This window comes from Fukomys damarensis, unplaced genomic scaffold (genome assembly GCF_012274545.1).
Source record: "Fukomys damarensis isolate Sample0158 unplaced genomic scaffold, DMR_v1.0_HiC HiC_scaffold_18, whole genome shotgun sequence".
Taxonomy (NCBI): domain Eukaryota; kingdom Metazoa; phylum Chordata; class Mammalia; order Rodentia; family Bathyergidae; genus Fukomys; species Fukomys damarensis.
The window spans coordinates 40813524-40838222 of NW_022900930.1; the positions used below are offsets into that span (position 1 = coordinate 40813524).

The 24699-nt window shown below is 40.3% G+C and overlaps 1 protein-coding gene across 5 annotated transcripts in view; it reads right to left on the minus strand.

The window, feature by feature from the left end:
- The window catches only part of Csgalnact1 (chondroitin sulfate N-acetylgalactosaminyltransferase 1), a 296177-nt gene that overhangs the window by 98415 nt on the left and 173063 nt on the right, over positions 1 to 24699 (minus strand). The window contains exon 3 of one of the 5 annotated variants that reach the window (XM_033765461.1): positions 22504 to 22555. The exons of the other annotated variants lie outside the window; for them this stretch is intronic. The gene's annotated coding sequence lies outside the window, so the exon portion shown is untranslated. The remainder of the gene's footprint in view (positions 1 to 22503; positions 22556 to 24699) is intronic. 5 annotated transcript variants of the gene reach the window in all.

The following is a 24699-nucleotide window of genomic DNA, read 5'->3' on the forward strand; positions in this document are numbered from 1 at the left end:
AAAAAAAAAAAAAAAAAAAAAAAAAAAAAAAAAAAAAAAAAAAAAAAAAAAAAAAAAAAAAAAAAAAAAACCAAGGAGCTACAAATCCTTCTCTTTCTGTACCATCTTTTCTTTTTCTGCCATCTGAGTATGAAAACAAAATCAAAATATAGAAAAAATTTAATAAAGTCCAGTAACAAATAAATTCATAAAGAATTGTTATTTTTGATAAAAATACAACCCAATATTGCAGATAATATTCCTAAGTTTCAGCACCAGCCTATGGTACTTGGCAAGCACTACCTTAGTGTCTTCATCCTGATAACCAGGTGGGTGCTAATCCAAGTCCTCAGCTATCCCTGCTGGGGGATTACCTAATTACTAATATATCAGATAAAAGCATTTTTGGAAATTATACCTGCAAAGAAAGTCATCTTCAATATAATAAAAGCTGTCCTGTTTGTACAAATGGAGGGATGGCACCAAGAACTTACTAATTGTTCATTTTAGAATTTAGTACTATTTTAACATTCCGCCAATATATTTTCCCTGCATCGCCATTACAACACTGCATGCTCTTTCTGTGAACTTTACCTTCCCAGCTTCCTCTACTTCTCTGATGCCTCTCTCCTAGGAGGCAGGCGCCATTTACATCATAAGCATTTTGCAGTTAATGACACTGAGATGGGCTGAGACTGAGCTCCTTACAAATGACCCAGCGGCTAGAGTGCGAAACTGGGCTGCCAGTCAAGAGTGGCTTCTGTGGCCTGTGCTCTTCACACCTCTGCCACGCCAACTTGCCATCCTCTACCACGCGCTTTCACAGAGGTGCGAGCAGCCAAGGGAAAACATGGAGACAGGGAAGCGTGCGATGCCTAGTTAAAGAATGGTAATAAAGTGTAAGAAGATGAGAGGGCAGTGGTGGTCGGGGAGGTTTATAGCACAGGGCTCTTATATCATGGCAGGGAATCTAAGCTTTATCCCACAGGCATTGGGGAGCCCGAGAGCAGTCATGTGAGAAGAGAGAATCCACCAAAACTGGCCTTAGGCTAAAGCCTACATGATTCAGAGGATGGAGCTGCCTCTGTTGAAAATGACAACAGGCAGAGGAAGACTTAGGAAAAGGGACAGTTTGGTGTGGGGCAGGCTGGCTATGCTGCCTGTAGGAAGGACAGACATGGGCGAGAGGACAAGGCTCTGGCAGGAAGCTTCTGCCTGCATTCTTCAAATTATCTGCCCCTCCAAACTCCTGCTCTGCCAATCCTGAGACTCCAAAGGATGTCCCCGTCAGTCTGTGGCTGTCTAAAGAACTTGCATCCTTGCTTTTGTGATCAGCAGACAGCCAGTCTCAGGCATCTGGGCAGACGCTCTACCACTGAGCTACACCTTCAGCCCTGGTATCTCCTTTTGTCCAAGAAGTACAGTTCACTGCTCAGAAGCACAAGTTCTGGGGCCAGGACACTGAGTTCTGCGTTGCTTTGTTTCTCTCAGTCTTTGTCTCCCAAACGCAGGGGCACAGAGGTGTGACCTATAGAGTCCTTGTGTTAAATAAATGAGATGGTTGATGTGACACACTCAGCATACTGCAGAGGATAAAGTTAATAATTCAATCGATGTGAAGGAAAAATAGCTCTGTACCATAACAAAAGACAAGCATGCCATGGACATCATTTTATTGATGAGACAAATTAACTTCCAAGAGACGTTTACACTTTGGGGGTTAATATAAAGTGACAAAGCTGGTCAAAAGCAGTCTGTAATAGAAATAAAATTCAAGACTGCTAGTCTCTGGTCCATAAATTGCACCCCCCAAAGCTTTAAATATAAATCTATTTGTCCCTTCATATTCATTGATGCCACATCTGTGAATCCAATCAATCAGTTTGAAAATACCGAAAAAATTATCTGTACTGAACCTGGATACTTTTAAATTCATCTTTACTCCATAAACAGTGCAATATAGCAACTATTTACATTGCACTTACATTGTTTGACTTAGAGTATAAACAAGAATATACCTATGTTTTATGTCAATGCTGTGCCATTTTATATCAGGGACCTGAGAACTATGGGTTTTGGTCATCAGCCAGGGTCCTAGCAGCACCACCTGAATGCTGAGCAATGACTGTAACTCTTTTATATTCTCAGCATCTCCCAAAAGTTCAGTTACTAAGAACAAATGGAGAAGAAACAAATAAAAGGAAAGGGAAAAGGAAAAGAGAGGAACAAGGGAAAAGAAAATTACAGTGATTCTGAAAACTTCTTCCCAAACTTCCACTTGTATAGAGAGGTATGGTTCTAATTAGCATCCCTGAAAGATTGAGAAAGCTGAGTGTGTGGAAGGCTCATCCCAGTGTCCTGGCCTTGGAGAAGTGGGGTGAGCTCGCTGGGTCTCAGGACCACAGATTTCACGGCTGTAGCCCTGAAACTGGGAACAGCAACCAATTTTTCTGCTCCAGAGAACTCTCTGCTCCAAAAGAAGCCTGACACAACGCCACTGGAATCTACCCTGTAATTACTATTAAAAGAACAGCAGGTACCCCTTGTGAGGAATCTCAAGACTCCCTAACATATTGTTTAATTCCAATTTTCCAGTAGCTCATCGTGACATGATCCTCACAGCAGTGTTCTAACTTCAGCTGCTCACATTAGACATAGTCCTGGGATCCACAAAACATTTTAAACACCAATAAAAGATGCTTCTCCAGTATGTGTTGAGATGTCTCTGGTGAGGAGAAGGAGTTCCTTTGTCCCCTCTTTCTACTGCACGTCATTACCCGGATGGATAATGAATTCACAGCTGCTCAGCATGGTAAAACAATGCCTCCAACTGAAAGATAAATTGGAATGCGATTCTTTCAATTACACAGGTGAAAGTGCAACAATTTCTGAAATTCTTATAACTGCAGTACAGTAATCCCAAAAGAACCAGATAACGGAAGCACAGGGACCTGTGTTGCAGCAGGAAGCTGAGCAAGATGAGCAGGGGTTCTGACACCACCGCGTGCTCATCTCACAGCCAACTCCTTACAGGAAAGGTGTAGGGGATTCTTGTTAAGTGGCACATACTGTGCAGTACCACTATGTTATGAGCTTTCTGAAGTTCAGCTAAGTTACAGTGAGTATGATGATTAATCTTGATTGGGGAGCCACTGAGGGAATTAGTAAAAAACGCCTCTGCATATGTTTAGATGGGTCATGAAAGTGTGACCTTAGAGATTCTATCTGGTCTCTGAAACCCTCCTCCTCGCCACTCTTCTTCTATAAGCTCCTTCTTGGCCACCATGAAGTGAGCCACTTTCTCCAGCACACCCTTCCATCATGATGTTTCTGCTATTGAGCCAGACAACCATGGACTGAAACCTCTGAAACCACGAGCCAAATTATGCCTCTTCCTCAAAGTTTCCAATCTCAGGAATTTGGTCTCAGCAGTAGGAAAGTTGGCTGACACAGCGAATGTGAATATTATCTATGTAATCATCAAATGTGTATTAAATGCTTAGTCTGTAAAAGTGACCAGATAAACTACCAGAGGGAATAAAGAGAAGGGTCAGTCAAGGGCCCTCACAAGGATAGTGGAATAGGTGCAAACATAACTGCAATGTCAGGAGAAGGTGATCAGTCATTAGGGATATAAACAAAATGCCACGTAGTTCAGGGGCAAGAAAGATGTTTCTGGTTAGAGGAGTCAAAGATGTTTCAGCTGAGTCTTTCAGTGTGTGCATTATTTGTTAGATAGAAATTCAGACACTTGGGAGAACACATAAATCACAATGGACATAAAATATGCAGCAGATCTAATTAAGTTTTTTTCCCATTTCACCCCAAATCCACTATTAAGAATGCATAGCATTTTAATGAAAAAAAAAAGCAGAGAGCTCTAAAAATTCACTACCTTACTGATGCATCTAATATTTTTTTAGATTACATTCCTAGCCTACGTCTCTTAACTTTCACAAGTTTTTTTTTCATGTGCCTCAGGGCAATGTAAAAATACAGTGGGCTTGTCACTATCCTTATTTTTAATTTCTAAAAAATTAGTTTCTTCTATGCACAAAGAAGAGTTGAGACTTTTTTTTCTTGAAACCAAGCAAATAGGTCTCAAGATTGATATAAATGCAATTATCCTTTGGAGCAGTGAACCTAAGGAGGGTTCAGTTTTTAATGAACACTGCTTTATCTCTATTAAGAGCCTGATAATGAGATAATGTTTTTGAAGAGTTTCCGTAACTATAGAGGGAAAACACTGTTACTTGCCAAAGCGCCTCAGTTCTTTATTTCCAACTTTCTGGCTCAGTAATAATGAGTGGTAGAAGCAAAAATACAGCAGACCATACCTTTTTCAAACATCACTCGGCCCCAGCTTACAAATCAGACAAAACATGCTAAAAAGAAGATGAAGCAACCTCCTACATTGCAGACACTTGTAAGCTAGCACTCAAGCTGTAAGAATAAGCAAATCTAGAAACAGTCCAAGACAGACGGACTGCATCTCCAGGCTTCAGTGTTGCATATAGTTTACTGCTTTGCTACGTCTTTATCGCTAGCAATTCAGAAAAGTAAGTATGCCACTTTGGTATGGAAACATAGTGTTCTTAGTTAAATTTACTTGCCAGGCCAAGGTCTCCTCTCAGAACACACAATCTTAGTTGCAAAGCTGCGGAAAAATAATGTCCCTTTTCTTTAAATAAATGTGCAAATGTTTTAGACAGTTCAAACTAAAATGTTCTCTACGGGTGGCACTTTTACTGCTTTTATCTTTCTTGTGACTGGCACAGAGACCTGCAGATATTTCAAATTTCAAATTTGGCTTGAGAAAACCAGATTAGAAGTGATAAATCAGGGAAATGTAAATCCTGTGTACATAGGAAATACGGGGCAGTCAGTGGCCTGCCTTCACCTCACGGACAACCTGGCTGCCCCCCACTCCTCTCTCCTCCCATCTGGTCCCCTCGGCAGTGCCCCTTACGCATGCTGCCCATTCTCACCCGCGGTGGCGGTGTATTCTGAGGGGCCTTCCCCAGCCCTGCCCCTACCCACATATCCACACTGACCCCAGTAGCTTCTCTCTGCTGCCCACCGAGGAAATACTGCGAGCAACCATGAGAGCTGCTCCACGGCTTATGTCTTATACAGTGGTAGGGACATCAAAACCAGGTACGTGATCCTAACACAACATGTGCTCATTGTTCTGTTTTATCCTAAGTGTGGGAATGGGGAAGTATAAGATTTTCGCAACTTCCTGTGGATCTGTAAGTATTTCCAAATAAAAAGCTTTTAAAAAGGGAAAGGAAAGGAAAGGAAGAACTGTTCAACTTCACAAGGCCCAGTACTGTCCAATCCCATCATCCATTCTGCTTCATCTAAACTCACCTATCTCATAAAAGCCAGCTGGGACCGGGGAAAACAAAACAAATTGGGAGGTGGGAGCCCTGGTTTCCATTCCAGAGGCTTGCATTTCTTAAGCATAATCATGATGTACAGATAAAATTCCTATTTGCCTGATGCTATTAGGAATCATAATCCCATGGTAATCTATCAGACATGAAAATAAGCCATTTCTGAAAATATCATGTAATTTAAGAGGAAAAAGCTCTACTCCTCAAACTTCAGTTTAAAAACTACTTTAATGAAATCCAATTCCCAAGTAAAGCCAAGTTCAACTTTATCTATACTTAATTTTTTTTAATACAAAAGTGACCAAATCCCTGGTCATTCCAGAACTGGAGAGATGCTGATAAAAATCCTTAGACACAAGCAGTTTAACAAGTATTTGCTGAGTACCTACCAAGCGCCAAGTCTCTTTCAAGAAATATGGTACCTCTGTGTAACTCTTTCCGACTACTACATACTACAGTTATAGATAGATCTCGATATATGAAGATGAACACGTTAACAGTCCTGACCTCCTGGAATTTAAAGCATGGTGGAGAAGAGAGAGCCATGAAGGGCTCGGTTAATCAACCAGGTAATTTCAAATAATAATCCTTCTGATAGAGGAACACACGGGTGAGGGGACACAGATGGGGACATTCAAGCTAATCGAAAGGGATCAGAAAAGACTTCAAGGAGATAACACCTCAGATACATCTTGGAGGAAGAGCTCAGTCAGGTGGAGAAAGGACGTAAGAGCTTTTCAGACAGAGATAACTGAATGGCATAGGCTACAGGGTGGCCAAGGGCTTTGGACTGGGTGGTGCTGAGTTGGGGCAGTAACATCAGGCTGTGGGGATGGGAAACAGCAAATTCAGGGAGGAGACTATGAGCTTGACCTGGGACAAGGGAAGCGGAAGTGCCCAGAGACATCCAGGTGGATATGTAGAAGAAACATGCAGAGGAGTGGTCTAGGCTAGAGAGAGAGAGACTCCAGTCACCTGCATGTGGGCTGACATCAAGCCATGAGACTGAATGGGCTGACGGGGAGAGCAGAGAGTGAAGGGGAAATGTAGAGTCTGGCAACTCCAACCCCGGGCCAGGAAAAGGAGATGGGACTGCAAAGGAGAGAGGAACTTCTGAAGAGGCCTATAACGTCATGAACTTGGGGGCCAAGGCTGCCTGAGTGGCTGCTCTTAATCATTTCTGGGGCTGTCTGTGATTAGCAAGAAATGTTGCCTAATTCCGGGTCTGCTCGTAGTCCCATGGTTTGGATACGTCTCCCAAAAGAATGTTGGTCCCCATCGTAACAGTACCGAGTCTGTGAGGGTTCTTGAGGCTAGTAAAGCTCAGAGACACCATCCTTGGAAGCCATATATGTAGTTCACCTGGGACCAGATTATTTCATGAGAGCAGCTTGTTATAAAAGAGCAACCCTGGCCTCTCTTCAAGCTCTTTCTTCCTCTCTCACCATCAGACATCTCTCTCTTCTCTGTCTCCCTCTCCAGAACACATTCCTTCTGTGCAATGCCATCTGCTGTGCTGTGATACAGCCAGAGGGACACTGAGCAGTCAGTGATGCCATGCTGTCTGGACTTTCTAGCCACCAGAATAATTAGCTAATTAAGCATGTTTTATTTATATGTTACCCAGTGTTACATATTCTCTTAGAGCAACACGAAATAGACTAAGACAATTAGGAGACCCAGTGTTGTCACAAAACCAGGCTACATTCTCCAGATTAGCTGATTTTGGTCTCCATCTGCCTAAATACAGTCTCTCAGCTTGTTCAGTGTGAGAAAGTAAAGAAAAAGCCACCTCTGACATTCTGAAGCTGGCCTGACACTCAAAGCAAGGTCATGTCACCCTGCTATTAGACATAAACCATCTTCAAGAACAACAGCCACAGACAGATTACTCTGAGAACGTGATAAAGAGAGAGAAAATAAGACCACGTCATATATTTTGGCCTAAACACACACAAAAACAAAGCATCTGTTACCCACAAATTACCAGACAACCCTCCTCTGGGCCCAAATGATTGTTGGCCATTTCTTTACCAAGTACAACTTTATCATCATTTTAGCCTACCCCTCCATAGACAGGATTTCCTGAGATACCTAACCAGTGAATTGCCCTACTTCCTGACAGGATCCAATCTCGAGAAAAGGGTCTTCCTTACCTTAGACCTTGCAGCTCATCTAACCAAAACCCAAATCCATACAATAGATTTTTCTAGCACTCTCTCACTGATGCCTTGTGATTCCCCATGGTGTACATTACCCACCACAGCAAACTGCCATAAACCACACATTCATCTACGGTGCGTTCCTGATGGCCTTTGGCCACATGTGGCCAGCCAATATATTGAGCCCTTAATCCTTACGGACACTGACGTTAGGACCGTAGTTACCTCCTGTGAGGGGACAGGAAGAACATGGGCAAAGGGACTGCAGCCTGTGGAGATCCACGGGAAGAGATACTAAAGGGAATAAGATTGTATTTCTTAAAGTGGGTGGCAAGTATACGGACTGTTGCTCTTCATAACATTTTTACCATTTAGAAATTCCAACAATATACTTAAAAGAAGAATGCGAAGGACAATGACATCAGATGCTGCGGAGAAATCAAGTAAGCTAATCACAAAAGCACTGCCCACCGAGGAGAACAATTTGGGGACCGTTGATAATTCAGTAGACAGATGAGTATGAGAGGCAGATGAGAGTGAATAAAAGAGTGAGTGGGGGGGAAATGGGGAAATGGGCTTATAATTCTTTAAAGCAATTTAGCTTCAAGGGGAAAGGGTTGAGAGAGACAGAGAGCGAGACACGGAGTCAGAGAGAGGGGAGGGAGGAAGAGAGACAGCAATAGTTGAGAGGGTATGAACCGTGATCAAAACATGGTGGATGTTTCAATTTTAAAAGGTGTTAACAGTAAAAGACACATTGCCATTAATCCCCCTCAAAATATTTCACTTTGCTGCAAACACACATACCCCATTGTACTTGCTACTTTCTGAAACAGTTCTCTTTTGTGAGTGTCCTGCTTTGTTGACATCTTTAGCTGCACTGTTGTGGCTGTCTCCATGTCCTGAATCAATTCAAAATGTTTTCTTTTCCGGGTCATTTTGACATTGGGGAAGAGCTAGCATCCACACAGGGCCAGATCCAATGAATCAGGTGAATGAGGACACACTGTAAAGTTGTTACAAGCCAGCCATTCCGAGACCACGCTTGGCAGCAACATTCAGCAACATATTTTCGATCATGCCTAAAAAGATATTCACAAAAGACGACTTCCAGAACTGTTCCAGAAAGTGGTAAGAATGATGGAGTAGGTGGGTTCCATGTGAAGGAGAGTATTTTTAGGGGGCTCATGGCGATGTGTCTTTACTGCAATGAATTTTTACAATTTAAAAATTCACTGTATATTTTGACCACTCCTTGTATGGAACAGGGGTGATGCCCATCACTCCTGTGCAGTGGCCTCAGCCATTGATGGGCATTTGTCCTCCTGCTGCCTCCCCACTGCAAGTGGGTGGGAGCTAAATCAAGCAAAGGATCTTATCTCTTTCTGTTTCATTTGACCTTATGTTTGGGGCTCTAAACAACATTTAATAGATCACACCGCAACCTTTTCCCCATTCATAATAAACATCTAGGATTGGAAAGAATAAAAGACAAAAGGAAAGATGGTGCTTATTTACTACAATCCCAAATACGCACACACAAACACATATGTGTGTATACATGTATATTGCTTCATATCTGCAACTCTTTCTACATTAACATAAATAGTAAACTCCGCACTTATGATCCAGTTTCTAAATTTATAACTTGTAGCCCTGACATGTAAGCTTTGCTATAATGCAGGTGATGAATTCCTGCTTTCAAAGCACTGGAATCAAGAGCAAAGCAAAATCAGTTCCCTGCAAAGTTAGCAAGACTTGATGGCTCACATCACAGACATTCCAATGAGGAAGAGACTCATAAAGAGAAAGGAGCCACGCAAAATGCAAAACTCAAGGAGCAGTGTGGTCCCGTGCAAACGTTGCACTATAGTCTAGAATCTGTGGAGGTAACACTGCTAGCACGGCTGTGCTGAGGCTGCAGTGGCCCTCTCTGCCACTCCTCAGCGTGGCCCCTGTCACACAGCTGAGACCAGCTACTCTGCAAGCCCAGAACTTCAGCCCGAACCTCCAAGAAATGGAATCATCGATTACTTGTTAAAGCTGCTATTTCCTGTTGCATAAAAACATGGTGAATTTAAAGTGTAAAACCCTTAGATGATCTCCAGGGAGCTCAAAGCTCTGCACAGACAAGAGTGTACTTTAAATCCTCATGACATTTCACTACAGGAGGTAGACAGCTATCATTATTATTTTAGAGGTGGAAGGACTTATGTTCCCAAGCCACCATCTTTATAGCCTCATGTAAAATAATTAACTAATAACTCTGCCACCCAGAATTATCACTCCTACATGTAATTTTAAAAGCAAATTTAGGTCACGTGAAAAGGACCTGCATTTTGTCACACTGGTCAGACACATTCTGAATGGGTAGGCATATCTGTGCAGAAGGCAGACGCCCAGGTCAGCCCTACCCAGATATGTAGCTCCAGCACACCCTTTTGCATACTTAAGTTCTCTTGTTCGGGAAAATATAGTTAATTCCGTGGCATTTGTACATCCTCTCCCCCAACCACTTACCAGCTAAATAGCTTTGGAAAATCACTGGCCTTTGCCGGTCTAAGCTTCTCAAATGTGAGTAAAATGGAGGTGAAACCTTATCATGCTCAAGGCAGCAACCCTGAATGTCTCACCTCTTCATCCTGCAGCCAAAGTGAACTTTTATAACAAGAATGACTTTTGGAAGAAAGGAACTTTATTTTCTGCATCTGAATTAATTTTGCCTCTGCCCCAAGTTGCCTTGTCTCACCTCTTCATCCTGCAGCCAAAGTGAACTTTTATAACAAGAATGACTTTTGGAAGAAAAGAACTTTTTTTCTGCATCTGAATTAATTTTGCCTCTGCCCCAAGTTGCGAAGTGCAGATTACCTGTCCTAGTTTGGAAAACTCACTGCAGTGAGTGATTCTTTTCCATCAGATTCAATGTATCAATCACTGTCCAAGATCCTAGTGCTCATTACCTTCTGACAGACAGTGCCTCTGGCTTTCTCTGGCCTGCTTTTCCCTTCTCCCTAATGCACAGGCTTCTGGAAGGAAGCAGAGAAACCTGTCCGCTCTGAACCTCTCTATACCCTGCCTGCCGTATGCATTTTTTCCATTGTTGGGAAGATAGATGATCCTGGCATTACATCCAGCATCAGTACTATGATGTACCGCAAATACTATGCTAGAATGTCAACTCTGGCTTGTAGAACATGTGAGCCCTCTGATGTTCTTGTCTCTTTTCTCAGAGTCATGACCATATGAACTGAATATTTAAAGTTTTAAAAATTATTACAATAAAAGACATATTGCCATTAACCTTCCCCCCAATACTCTCCCTTGCATAAAACACAATTATTCTTTTGTTTTTGCTACTTGCTGAAGCAGTTCTGGAATTCCTCTTTTGTGAGCATCTTTACACATTGTGATAAAAAACATAGTGAATGCTGCTGCCAAACACCATTCATTGAAAAGGCAGGCTGGTGAAAACATCACAGTGTGTCTTCATCCCCCTTACTCAAGAGACCTGGCACCATACAACTTCTGGCTCTTCCCCACAGCTGAAATAACCATGAGAGATTGATTCAGGACACTGAGTCAGCCACAGCAGGACTTCCAGAACAGCTTTACAAACTGGCAGGAACAATGTTGGATAAGTATGTTTAAAACAAGGGGAAGTATGTTGCAGATTCATTGTAATGTGTTTTGATATAATAATTTTTAAAAATTTAAATATTCATAATATTTTTATCATATTTCCTATCTCTAAAATTTCAAATATACATATCTCATACCATCTTTCACAAACCTAGCTTTTGGAAATAAGAAATGCTTACTTACGGATACTGTCTTGCTATGGCCTGAAAATTTCTTGTCTGACCCTGGATCCCAAGACATGGCTACATTAACCAGGCCAAGTCCACCCTCCTCCAGAAAAAAAATAAACACTCCAGCTCCAACGGACAGGAAGCTGCAGGACAGCAAAGAACAACTGGGGATACTGAGACTGAGAACAATTGAGTCTGGAATTTTAAAAAACTATCCATGTTACGGAACCTTTTACATCTGTCTTCTTTATTGTTTTCTTAAACATTTCTGCTTCAGGTTGTAATAATTATAAAAAATCTCTGTGAGTAGTCTTTCCCTTTCAACTTCTCCATGGCATCACTCATGATTTTTTGAAAATAAGCAACTGGAAAGCACTCGTACTCCTCCTGCCATATTCCAACCATCACAGTGCTCAGATGACAAAAGGTCCTGAAGAGGTAACCACCTCTCCATCTTCCCAGATGTGCATCCTCGGGTTGGGTAAACCCTTGGTAGAGATGGTGTAGAGAGCTTGACATAACCTAAGACACCTAGATCTACAATCCCCCAGCCCCAGGGAACAAGGTTTACACAACTCTCCCCTCCTTTCTTTTTCTTTCATACCATATATTTTTTTCTGGTGGTGGCAAGGATACAACCTAGGGTCTCTGCAAGCTTAGGAGGTGCTCTACCACTGGGTACATCCCCAGACTGATCTTATATTTGGGTGTGCTGTATATCCTCCTGAAAGACTGTAAGCTCTTGCAGAACAAGGAATAAGCCTTGTTTATTCTGTACATCTTCAATATAGAGGGTACAGAGTAACACTGTTTCAATTTGAGTTTCCCCCATAAATTTATCCTAATGCTCCTTGATGTAGGGGTAGGGAAGAAATCCTTAAATATCCTTTTCTTTAAGGAATATACAAATCTAATTGGAGAGAATGAAAATCAGAGCTTTGATAGAACTTTTTCAAAAGGCCAAAATAATAACATATTCAAAACCACGTGAAGAAAAAAGAGTTCTAAGTATTCTACCAAAATCCAGCCTTCTAAAATGTTCTATAATTCCCCACTTCCTTTCCACAAAAACCAAAGCAACTGTTTTGAGGTGCTCAGATGTAGCATCTGGTCTTCCTTCCTTTCAAAAGTCTAAATTTAATGTAAGAGTAAAATGGAGAATACATTCAATGATATATGAAAATAGAGGAAGCTTGAAAAAATACTTGATATTAGCAACCACACAGCTGGATACAATATTAAGCTATGGGGGGAATAATAAAGCAACAAATTCTTAGAAAACCAATCCCAGCCCCTTGCATTGTGATAGATGGTGGTACATAAGGGAGAAAACACACCCATTACAACCCTTCAGAAGCCATTAAGCCAGAGACCTGAAGAAGATTAAATGAAATCCACCAATTACTGTTTCTTGGCAGGACTAAAAGCAGAAGGAATAGAAAATTGAATCAGAAATGGAAAATCACAGGGGGTGAAGGGAGGGCAGGGACAAGGGGAAAAAAATGAGAACCAAGACCTGTCATGTAAAGGTACAAGATCCCAATGATGAATGTAACTGTGCTACCGTGTACCAATAAACTCAATGAGGAAAAAAACAAAAGAAATGGAAAAGCCCCAAATAACCTAAACTCTCTCACATGTGTACAGGGAATGACAGTTTAAAGAGGTATAAAAAATGCCTGGGAGAAATCGAATAATAATTATAAGACATTTATTAGGACTAATCTTGCTTTTAGCAATATTTCTCCTCTTCAGATCTAGTGGGGGAGTTTGCTATCCAAATAGCCCTATGATTATAACAATGTATTTTCTGTATACCCGTTGCAGTGCACGATATTTCTTCCCTGAAGAAGCTTCAAATCCCTGAATACTGTCAAAATATGTATAGTAGCTGACACAGCCAAAGGTGTTGTCAGGTCAATGTAGATAAGGACACAGAATTACCAGCTAGGACCAGAGGGAGGAGTCATAAGGAAGCAGAGCAGAGCTTTAAAACCATCTCCTGTAAGGGAAAAAACAAGGGACAGGTTTTAAATACATTTTAGTATTTCAATCTATTTCCAAATGATAACTCCTCTGCCTCTTACTAGCATGGGAAAAATGGAAAAGAAACATTGCCTCCAAAATTTCATTTGAGGAATGATTAATGAACTTTTCCAGATCTTTAGAGGCTGCAAAAAACCTTAAGGCTATTCTTCCAGCCTCAAAGAAGGGTCATCATCAAACATGCCAAGTAAACTATTTTCAAACGGATGATACAAAATAATTGAGTAATTTGCAACTTCTGCTTCAATAATAGCAGGAAAAATGGGATGAAAGTTGATTACTATTTAAACTGGACCTCCTGCCACGGGTGATTCAACAACTGAGCTCTCCTGATTAGGAAGAAAGTTTAGAACTACACACATCTATACATTCCTTTTCAAAGTCACTAGGTCATTTAAATGTGCATTTATGCAATAAAATTTTCAACATTTAAAATCATTTAAATGATGATTAATAGACAGATTTGCATGTAAAATCGAGACTTTTAATAAGTGAGGCAAAAATAATGTTCTAATTTAATTTCTAGAAATTTAAAAACTAAACACGATTCCATCTGCAAGACTAAATTAAGTTAATCTGTTATCAAGCTGCAGAAGAAATATCACATGATTTTATGAATTAAAGCCAAGATATTCAACAACTATTCATGATTTAAAGCACTCAGAAAGCCAAACTGAAAGAATATCTTCAGCCTTATAAATAATATCTACAAAACCCTACAATGAATGTTATACTTAATGCTAAAATACTGAATATTTCCCCCAACATTTGGGGGTAAAGCAAGGATATTCATTCTCCCAACTTTTGTTAGATTTAAGAAGGTCTAATATCATTTAGATCTTCAAAAAGAAGGTCTAGCTAATACAGTAGTCAAGAGGGGTAAACAAGTTTGAAATGAAGATTAGCAGATGACTTGGTTACCTATGTAGATAATCCCAGGTAATCTACCAAAAACTCCTAGAACAGATCATTGAATTCAGCAAAGTCAAAGGATGCAAAATGAACATGCAAAAATCAAATAGGTAATGTAAATCATTAACTTCAGGCAATCATTATGTATCGGTGTAGGCTTACCCATCGTAACAAAGCACAGCTGTGGTAGGGGGCGCTGAACATGGGGGAGGCTGTGCACATGTGAGCAGGGGCATATGGGAAATCTCTGTACGCTTCTGAATTTGGCTGTGAACCTAACCTTCTATAAGCAAACCAAGTACGAAGAAAAGAAAAAGCAATTACCTTTCCCACACCCTCATCAATATGTAGTCAAGAGGGGTAAACAAGTTTGAAATGAAGATTAGCAGATGACTTGGTTACCTATGTAGATAATCCCAGGTAATCTACCAAAAACTCCTAGAACAGATCATTGAATTCAGCAAAGTCAAAGGATGCAAAATGAACATGCAAAAATCAAATAGGTAATGTAAATCATTAACTTCAGGCAATCATTATGTATCGGTGTAGGCTTACCCATCGTAACAAAGCACAGCTGTGGTAGGGGGCGCTGAGCATGGGGGAGGCTGTGCACATGTGAGCAGGGGCATATGGGAAATCTCTGTACTCTTCTGAATTTGGCTGTGAACCTAACCTTCTATAAGCAAACAAAGTACGAAGAAAACAAAAAGCAATTACCTTTCCCACACCCTCATCAATGAATACATGAAGATTGAAATTTAAAATACAATTGCATGTACAATCATTGATTTGAAATACTCAGGTATACTAACAAAATATGTACATGACTTATTGCTGAAAATTACAAAACATTAATAAAGAATTTGAAGATCTAAGTAAATGAATTCATGGACTGGAAAATGTATTCATGAAGTAGAGCACATATAGATTTAATAGAACTCCTATAAGAATTTCAGCATGACTGTTTTATATATACAGGCAACATTATTTTAAAATATATATGAGAAAGAAAAGAAATCAGAACAGCTAAATCAACCTGAAAAAAGAATGAAGTGGGAGCAATCTGCCTATTTCCAGAATTACTATATAGCCAATCAAAACTGGTATTGCACATGGACCAATGGTACAGAACAAAGGACTCAGAAATAGATTAAAATGCCCCACTGATTTCTTTTAACAGGTTCAGGAGTAGTAATTCGATGGGGAGTGAGCCTTTTCCCTGAAAAAAAAAATGCTGTGCTGCAGCAAATGAAATCTACTCCATAAGCAAAAAATAATAAAGTAAAAGCTTTAACTCGTTTCACATTTTATACCAAAATTAATGGAAATGAATCACATATTTAAATGGAAGACATTGAACGTGCATTTCTAAACATTCCCTTGGTTTAGAAAACATGGAAAAATCTTTGGGATCTCAGTCAAGAGATAAAGAGTTCTTCAACTTGGCTGCAAAATGAAAAGCTGGTGAATGAGACTTTATCAAAGCTAAAATCTTACAGCGTAAAAGACATTGTTAAAGAGAATGGAAAGATAAGCTAACAAGTAGGGAAAATATTGTTAAGCCACACGTATGACACAGGACTAGCTTCTAGCATTTAGAATATATAGAGAACCACAAAAACTCAATAAACACCCCCCACAACACAATTAGAAAATGGGCAAAAAAACATGCACAGACATTTCACTACAGGGGAAATCATCCAGGGGTCTAAGGCAATAATACCTGCAGAACAGGTCTCAAAGCATCTCACGGCACCCCATGCGTAAGAAGAATTTTCATGTTTTTAGTGCCAGTTTTAAAATAATTTTAAATTAAAAAAAGATGATGATGATTTTAATGAGGATGGGGAGACAGATATGGAGAGAAGTGAGTTCTATGTTGGATGCAGGGCTGAAGGACAGGAGAGTTTGAATTGGGAAACAGAAAAGGGTAGCAGAAGCCCAAAGTGTACAAGTTAATTTCCTAAGCCAGAGACGGAGGAGGCACAGGCGTGGAGTAACAATGAGTTGTGCTTTGTGCAGGATAAGCTGGAGATGACGGTGAGCCCATCAGGGAATGGCAGGGTTTGTATCGTTCTCGCTGTCAGGGTTTTAAGCATGTCTTCTACCCTGTCCCAGTGTTCCCTGGTGACCTCACACCAACCTGCCGTGCTGTCTCTGAACCCTCCGAGCCCTGCGAGTTCACTCTCCAGGCTTGTACGGACCTCTCCTCTCCACCTGAAAAGCTCCTCCTGAGATCTGACTGCCCCTGCCTCCTTCTTTGTTTGGTCTAAGCCCTGGTATTTTCCTTCAAAGACTCTCAGCTGATAAGCCAGAAACTCAAGATCACTTCTTGTTTCATTTTCTCTCCTTTTCTGCATTAATTTTAATTGTATATATTCAACATGTAGAACATGATGTTTTAATACACATTCATAGTGAAATGATTACAACAGTCAAATAAATGAATATGCCTCACATACTCACCAAGTTTTTCGTATGTGTGCTAAGAGCACCTAAAATTGTCTTAACAAACTTTCAGGTATCAAAATAATCTTATTAGTTTTAGTCTTCATGCACAGTAGATCTTCAGATTTATTTATCTGACATAACTGCAAGTTTGTACTTTTGAGCTTTATAGAGAAAACGATACCAAATTATCTCATTAGTGTCCTTTCTTTTTTGTTTGTTTGTTTTTTGTGTTTTGTTTTAGTCTCTCATTTCTTGTCTGCCTTATACTCTGCCATAACTTTGGTGTTCAGAACTGGTCCTGGAATATGCAAGCCCCTGAGTAAGTACTTTTGACTGGAAGAAAAAGAGGAACAGAAGCAATTTAAGCCAAATTTCTCTATCATGACCACTAGGAGGACTGGTAAGCAGAACAATGTCCTCTTAATGCCATACAGCATAATGCAGCCAAGACTGCCCCATATATGTACGCCCTCCAGATCTCAGACGGCCACAGTCCTCCTGTAACTGCACTAGGCAGACAACACCAGGCAAGGGCAGAGCTACGTGGCGCAGCAACGGCTTCGTTGAGAAGGTAGGAAGAACTGAATCTAGAGATCAGTGACTGAGAATCCTGCAGACTATTTCCGTGAGATGCCGCCCTCCACACCCCTGCTGGGAACTGAGGGATGTGTAGGGCTTTAGAGCACAGAAGTCCAGTGAAATGCCCTTGGAGGGAAGCGGGGGCAGGGGAGAAATGTGTGAAGCAGGTGGTCTAAGAGAAGTGGGGTGACTGGCTGGCCAGCAGACTCCTCCCTCTGCAACGAAGGCATCGTGAGAGAATCAGCTACTGGGCGGTAGAAGTTATAGAGACACACGGGTATCAGGGCCACAAAACACTAAAGATCACAAACTCCTGCTAAGCCATATCTCCACAGCTGTTGCGACCCTGAAAAGTGATTGCTTGTCCTGCCCATGAGATCCCTGCCTTCTGTGTGTATTTCTTTATAATATCCAAGCGCATCACATTATTTGGGAGTTTATTCCTTGCTGCCCAAATAATATAACAACCTAAATATGCAATCAGAAAAACCATGTCCTATGTAGTTAACTACGCTCCTTCTATTTGTTAGATTATTCTTTCCATTAAGTTTAGCAGAACATGTTAGGCGTACATTATGATCACGTTCATCACTGGGAATTTGTACCTGCACATGATGTATCTTGTTTTATCCCCACTCCCCTTCCTTCCTTCCACCCCTCTACCCCTCCCTATTTACAAAAACTTCTGTTAGATTATTAGAGACATGTTTCAGATGTCAAAGAATGGATGGGAAGAGGGGAAAGGATATTATACCTTCTACCTCTCCTGTAGCTCCCCAGACTTCTGCCACACCAGCTCACTGTACAGACACCGAAATGACCACATGTGAGATCACAGTTTCTGGCACCTTGTATATGCTTGCAAATCCTTGTTCGGAATAAGTGCTTTTACTGTGATCACAACTAAGGACAGACTATTAAGCATGAAAACCCAAACCCCAGAACTAGAAATTTCGATCTTGCTGACATGGCAGGCTGAGATCCTTGTGATCGGATCTCTCCGTACTGTTTCACCTCTCAGCCCTCACTTCGTGGACTGTCCACTGCGGCCACACTGCCTTATGTATGTTGAAGGCACGACAGCTGCTTCCGTGTGGCCTGCTGCCTTCTCACCCACAGCGCCTTGTTCATTCTGTTCCTGTTCCCCGGGACACCTTTCCTCTCCCTCATCTTTCTCCCAGTGCCTGAATGATCCGTAGCCCCCTCCAGCATCAGCTTATATAGCATCTTCCAGGAGGCTGCTGTGTGGCCTAATAAAATGCCCATGGCACCCCGCACAGTGCACTCAACCCTCTGCCTCTCCACTCACCTGTCCCCAGACTGCAGGTCACTTAAAATATGACTGTGTCATATCCCAGGCAATTATGCTGAGGCCACAAGTAACACAGTCATCTGTGTGTACACATGTTTTTCTGGATGGTAAATTCTTTACTAAAGAATTTTTACCTTTGTTTTTTGGGCTCTCATAAGTTTTCAATTTTTAAAAATACATACACATTTTGTAATAAAGTGTATAACTCTTGAATGATTCCATATTCCCTCTCCTTAGAATAAATATCTGCCAAAGAAAGATGGAGGACCATTTTTCTATCATGTCCTCTTAGGCTTGTGTCAAATATTGCTTTTGGCAGTTTCTCTTCGAATCTTATGGCATTTGACAGAAAAGGTCTTGAGTTACTAACAAATACTAGAATAGAGACAAGACATGTTTATACAAAAGAAGATGAACCTCAGGCATGGGTAGATCTTATAGTGGAAGGTTTTCCTATCCAAAGAGATCATCTATTTTCGATGAGAGATAAAAGAATGAATGACAGGAATCCACTTTCCAAACGCTCTTGGTTCTGACAAGAATTTCATTCCAAGGACCCAAGAAAAAAGAGACGAAGCACAAGGAGCGTGCGCGCGCACGCACACACACACACACACACACAGAGTTCTCTGCAGCCTATTAGCTAAGCCCAAAGGAAGGCCATTTAAATTCCCTACAAAGAAAACTCTGTCAGTCAAACTAGAGATGTGTCATTGAGGCCGTAACAAGAAGGGAAGAATGTTCATTTCACAGGAGATGGAAGCTGAGTTAGTGGCAAACAGATTATTAAACATTTCAGACAATAGTCCCAATGATACGGTGCCTTGTGACAGTCTCCTGAGTCCTACTCTCACCACCTATTTTCTTTCTTTTCTTCACAAAAGCGTGCTCCCTCCCCAGGTCCAGAATGACTCCCCGTGAAATCCTGATGGAGTTACAGAGACAAGAGACAATGATTAATTTGTACAGAATAGTTTTGAGGCTCTGTGCAGAGGAGCAAAACACATTTATGTCTCTCCTTATGGAGGCAAACAGGAGGCCTCTTCTGCTAGCCATTTCTTGACCTTTCCATCATTTTTATTTAATTACCTAACTAAGACCTCATAATTCATTTGTTTGATTTTTGAAAAAAAGGAATAGCTGTTATTCATAACAAAACAAGAAGAAAATGGAACTTCTAAGTTGTTTTACTTGCATAAATGACTCTAAAATAGTCGTGTTAAGTTCATACAAGTAATATTGTGAGCATTTTACAGAGCCCATCCCTAGATTACAATTCTGTTCCCAGGTAAATCCAATTTGGAAGTCATATTTCAAGTAATGAAATGGCAGAGAAGTATGAGATATTTCAAGAATATTCATTTGGCAGCAAGCAAGAAAGCATGGTCTAAGCTACTGGAAATGGCTTTCAACTGTGTGTGGCTCAAGTCTGAGAATTTTGAAAGCAGTCATCGGCACATGCAAAAGGCACCCCAGATTACAACTGGATTGCAGTTAAAAACACTCACTTGTGGGTTCTTTAAAAAAAACAGAACATTTATAATACAGAGAATCTTCAAATTTTCTCATTTGTAATTCTAGATACTTTCATTAAGCTTAAAGCCTGACCTTGATAGTAGTCCAGAAAAACAATCACATTTGCCTTTCCCACCCCATCACTATATCCCAAGGTTCAGTGGCATTTACCAACTGTTAAGAAAAATGAAACGCAAACCTGTGCACAAAAATGTTAGCGTAGCAAGCTAAGCCCAAAGCTATCCTTAGAAAGACCATCTTTGTGAGGTTGGCTTTGACTGGCATCTGGGAACTCAGCCTATAAAAAGGTCCCTACATGGAGAAGAAGGGTTCTGTAACTGATAAGGGTATTTTCCTGTGCATAGGTTGTTTGTACACTGGTTCATGGTGGACACCTGCTTTCTTTCTGAGATCCTGAAACTCAGCGGGGAGTGCCAAGAAGAGAACGTTCATGACCACCTCCTATTACAAACCCTAAACCTGGCTTCTTAAACGGGCTTCACTGGGTGAAAACTGCATTGTGTGGTCGCATTTTTCATAGTAGGAGTTGGAACATTCTGTATGAACATCAGGAAGCTGCTGACAGATTCTTCCAGACTCTTCTACCAGAGTCTTTCCCCCTGGCTATCACTGCGTGTCCTTGCTGTCCCTCTGCAATCCATCGCTCACCTGTAGATGCGACCGCATTCTGATTCTGGGCCACCTAATGAATCGCTAAATGTGTAATGTAGTCTTGGGGACTCCCAAGCAAGGCCTAAAACACAGCCTTAGCTCTCGCTGGCTAGACGTGATATTTCTAAAGGGGGAAGTGGAGTGCCAACATTAAATCCTGTTCAATCAGTTTGGAAGCTTAAGATTGAGATATAAAGTTGTTTGTTCTCCTTTCACAAAACACATTAAGACTTGATCTGCTAAGATCACAGGTTTTCTATTATAAAGACACACTATAACTGTTTTACAAGTTTCTTCCTGGGTTTTTGGAGGTTTGAGGGGCTGCTATCTAGTTAATGGGAAAACAATAGTTTGTTGACCACAAGGATGTGGCTGTCAAATATAGATTTAGACAGAGCCCAAATAATAAATCTGTTCATTACCAGAGGCAGCGAAAGAAAGCAGAGGCGAAAGCTGGAATCCGTGCTACCACTATGGAGATGAGGCTCTCACTCCTCTAACTCAATCTTAAGAAAATATAATTTAATAGGACTCGCCTCCACTTTTTAAAAACGTATAGTTTAAAAGATACAGGGAATAAATTATTACTGAATAACATTTATTACTGAAACACTGTGCATATAAAATATGAAAATTCGGATACTTAATAAGAATAAGACAATTTAATTTTTTCTCTAGTAGTGAAGAAAAATAACTATTTAGCTTCCTGGTCATTCTGGGGGAAGAAAATCCTGTTTCGTTTTCAACTACTTCAGAAATACACAAAACTAACTCCAAAATGATATGCGTTTCAGTGAATGACCTTCTTGCTTTTTCAACCTCTCTAAAGTTCAAAATTCTAGAAGACCTGTCATGCAAAGGTACAAGATCCCAATAATGAATGTAGCTGTACTGTATACCTAAAATGTACCAATAAACTCAGTTTAAAAATTCTAGAAAGGATCCGAAACTGGCTTATCCAAATATTTTTTATAGTTTTCAGAGAAATGTGTAATACGGCTCCACAGGTATGCTGGAGAGTTGATGCTGGCTGGGGTGGATTAATAAACCTTTAGCCACAAAAGTTCAAATGAATTTTGCACCAACTTTTGACTTTGCAATAGTGATCACCACTATGCACCATGCACCTCCTTCTCCAAGTAGAAACTGTCTACAAGAAGCAAAATCATCCACTGAAAAGGCAACAAGGAAATAGAGCACAGGTCCAAGAAGGGCTTTCTGATGCCTTTCCTTTCACCAAGGGAAGTTTTCAAAGACTGAGTGGGAACCATGAGAAAAGCCAGTCCATTCTTTTAGACATCCCATTTCTCGAAACTTACTTCCTAGGTCAAGGTTCATCTATCATTCCCCAGACTCCTGTGAGTAGCTCTGAAGTGCAGCAAGGCCACTCCCATATCACCCACACATTCTTTTTCGATGAACTGTTAAAATTGTGTTTCTGGACTTGACTAAGTCCCTCCTGCTCCCAGGGACAAGGCCTGTTCACAAGAGCTGGAGGGCCACGAGTTGGTCTCTCCTCTGCTATTTATAGGAGGATCTAGAAGGTCCTCAGGGATGAGCAGAGAGGAGATGAATGAAACTCCAGGATAAAAGTTTTTTATAGAGCAATTAGGACTTATGTAAGCTTTGCATGCAAGATGAAATTGGAAGAATTTCCTCAGACTTACCGTGGAAAAGTAGCCCCTTGCCAATGATGGATTTCTTTGATAATAATTGATTCTGAAAAAGCATAAATCCCTACTGTTAATTTAGCAGATAAATGACTGGGTGGCTAATTTTCCAAAAGCCAGGACTCAGTATTTTTAAAAAATTTCCTCCTCATTGCCTAGTACAGTGCTTTAAACTAAGTACTCAGTTAAATGAGACAATTAAAAAGATAAGGTATTTTACTTAGCATAATATTCTCCAGGTTTATCCACATTGTCTCATAGTGGCTAGAATGAATAATATCTTCCACATTTCAAAATTGCTAAAAATATATCTCAAATGTTTTCAAGATAAAAATAAGTGTTTAAGGTGGTGAGTTTGTAAATTAGCACACTTTCACCATTCCACATTGTAAACATATCAAATCATCAACCACACTGTACCATATATATGCCAATTTTTAAAACTTAGATAAGATTAAAACATTTTCAACTAAAAACAGATAAATTAGTAAAACCATGAAGAAAAAACTCAGAAAACACACTTGAGTAAATACCAAGTAGTTTCTCTGATGTGAAAAACTAAAAGTGTAAATAAAGTTACAATGGTATAATTGACAATATGAAATAGGAAGAAAATGGCTAAAGGGGAAGTGGGAAGGGGAGGGGAAAGGAAACAAGGGAAAAGAAAAAATGTGAAAAAAGGAAACAAATGGAAAGAAAGTCTTTGTAAATAGGGAAGGGTGAAGAGGGTGATGGGAGGGTATGGGGTAAAAATAAGAACCAAGACATAGCATGTAAAGGTACAGGATTCCAATGATAAGTGTAACTGTATTGTTTGCTTTAAATGTACCAATAAACTTAGAGGGGAGCGGGGAGACTAGAGGAGAATCAAGGCCTCATTGGCCTCCTCTCTGAGCACAAAGGAGAAAGCTTGCACTCGGGTAATTGCATATTATAGGTTCTGGGACAAACTTAAGACAGCTGAAGTTCAGTTGCTTACCAGAGGGTGTACTAATGAATATTGGAAAGTAGATAAGTTTTGTGTTACTTTGATTGCCTGTGCCCCTGTCTGGGTGAATAAAGGCAAGACAAACCAGACATGGGAGCTCCTCTGCCTACTAGAGGCAGATGCTCCCAGATGCCACATGTTAAGCTGAAAAAAACAAAAAAAACTCAGAAGAAAGAAACAAATCAAATTGTCAGGCAGCATTCTAATATGCTTTTGCCCCCACAGCTCCAGGAGGCTAAAGGTGGAAGATTCTGGGAAGGGCTGGGGAGGAAAGGATATGGTAGTTGCATTTTTCTAAAACAGCAAAACAAATCATCAAAAAGATAAACAACACACGTGGTCTACAAATTGCAAACACTGCTATGGATATGACAGAGTTTGAAACCCCAAATTCCAAAACTTTTTAGATACACAGTTTTAACAGTATTTAGACCACATCGCTTCCATTTTTTCCCTTAACACAAGAAAAATGTGTTACTAAGAAACAAGAACAGGCTCAACATATATTTACATATTTAATTCAATTACACAAGTAGATTTATGGAAATAAACTCAGCAGAGTGGAGGCTGTTTAGTATTCTTTACCTAGTTTCTATAGGCATTGATATTTACATATCAATATATTAAAACATTCTTTCATCACATTTGATAAATGAGTGAAAGATGGCTTTAATGTACACCTAGGCATTCTATTTCAATATTAGGGTTTTCATTTTTCCCTTCTCAATATGGTAGCAGAAGCTCAGTGGTTCCAGTGCCCACCTCACAAGTGCAAGGACCCAAGTTCAATCCCTGGCACTGAAAATAAATAAATATGGCAGAACGATCGTATGCCCACCTTACTCCTATTACATCAATCAATTTCTGTGCAAGTTTTAATCCACACACGTTATTTCTTTTTTCTTTTTTTTTCAGCTTCAATTGAGTTTATTGGTACATTTTAGGTATACAATACAGTTACATTCATTGTTGGGATCTTGTACCTCTACATGACAAGTCTTGATTCTCATTTTTTCCTCTCATTTCTTTCTAGCAATCATTCTGTTTTCACCTCTGTGCAATATTAAACAACTGTGAACATGGATCTCAAGGGGACTATTAGAAAACCTACACCTTATCACTCTTTAACAGGAAATTGTAGGCTAAAGACTAAGGGAAGTGGGTAGGGTGGGGGAAAGGAAAGAAGGGAAAAGAAAAAATATGAG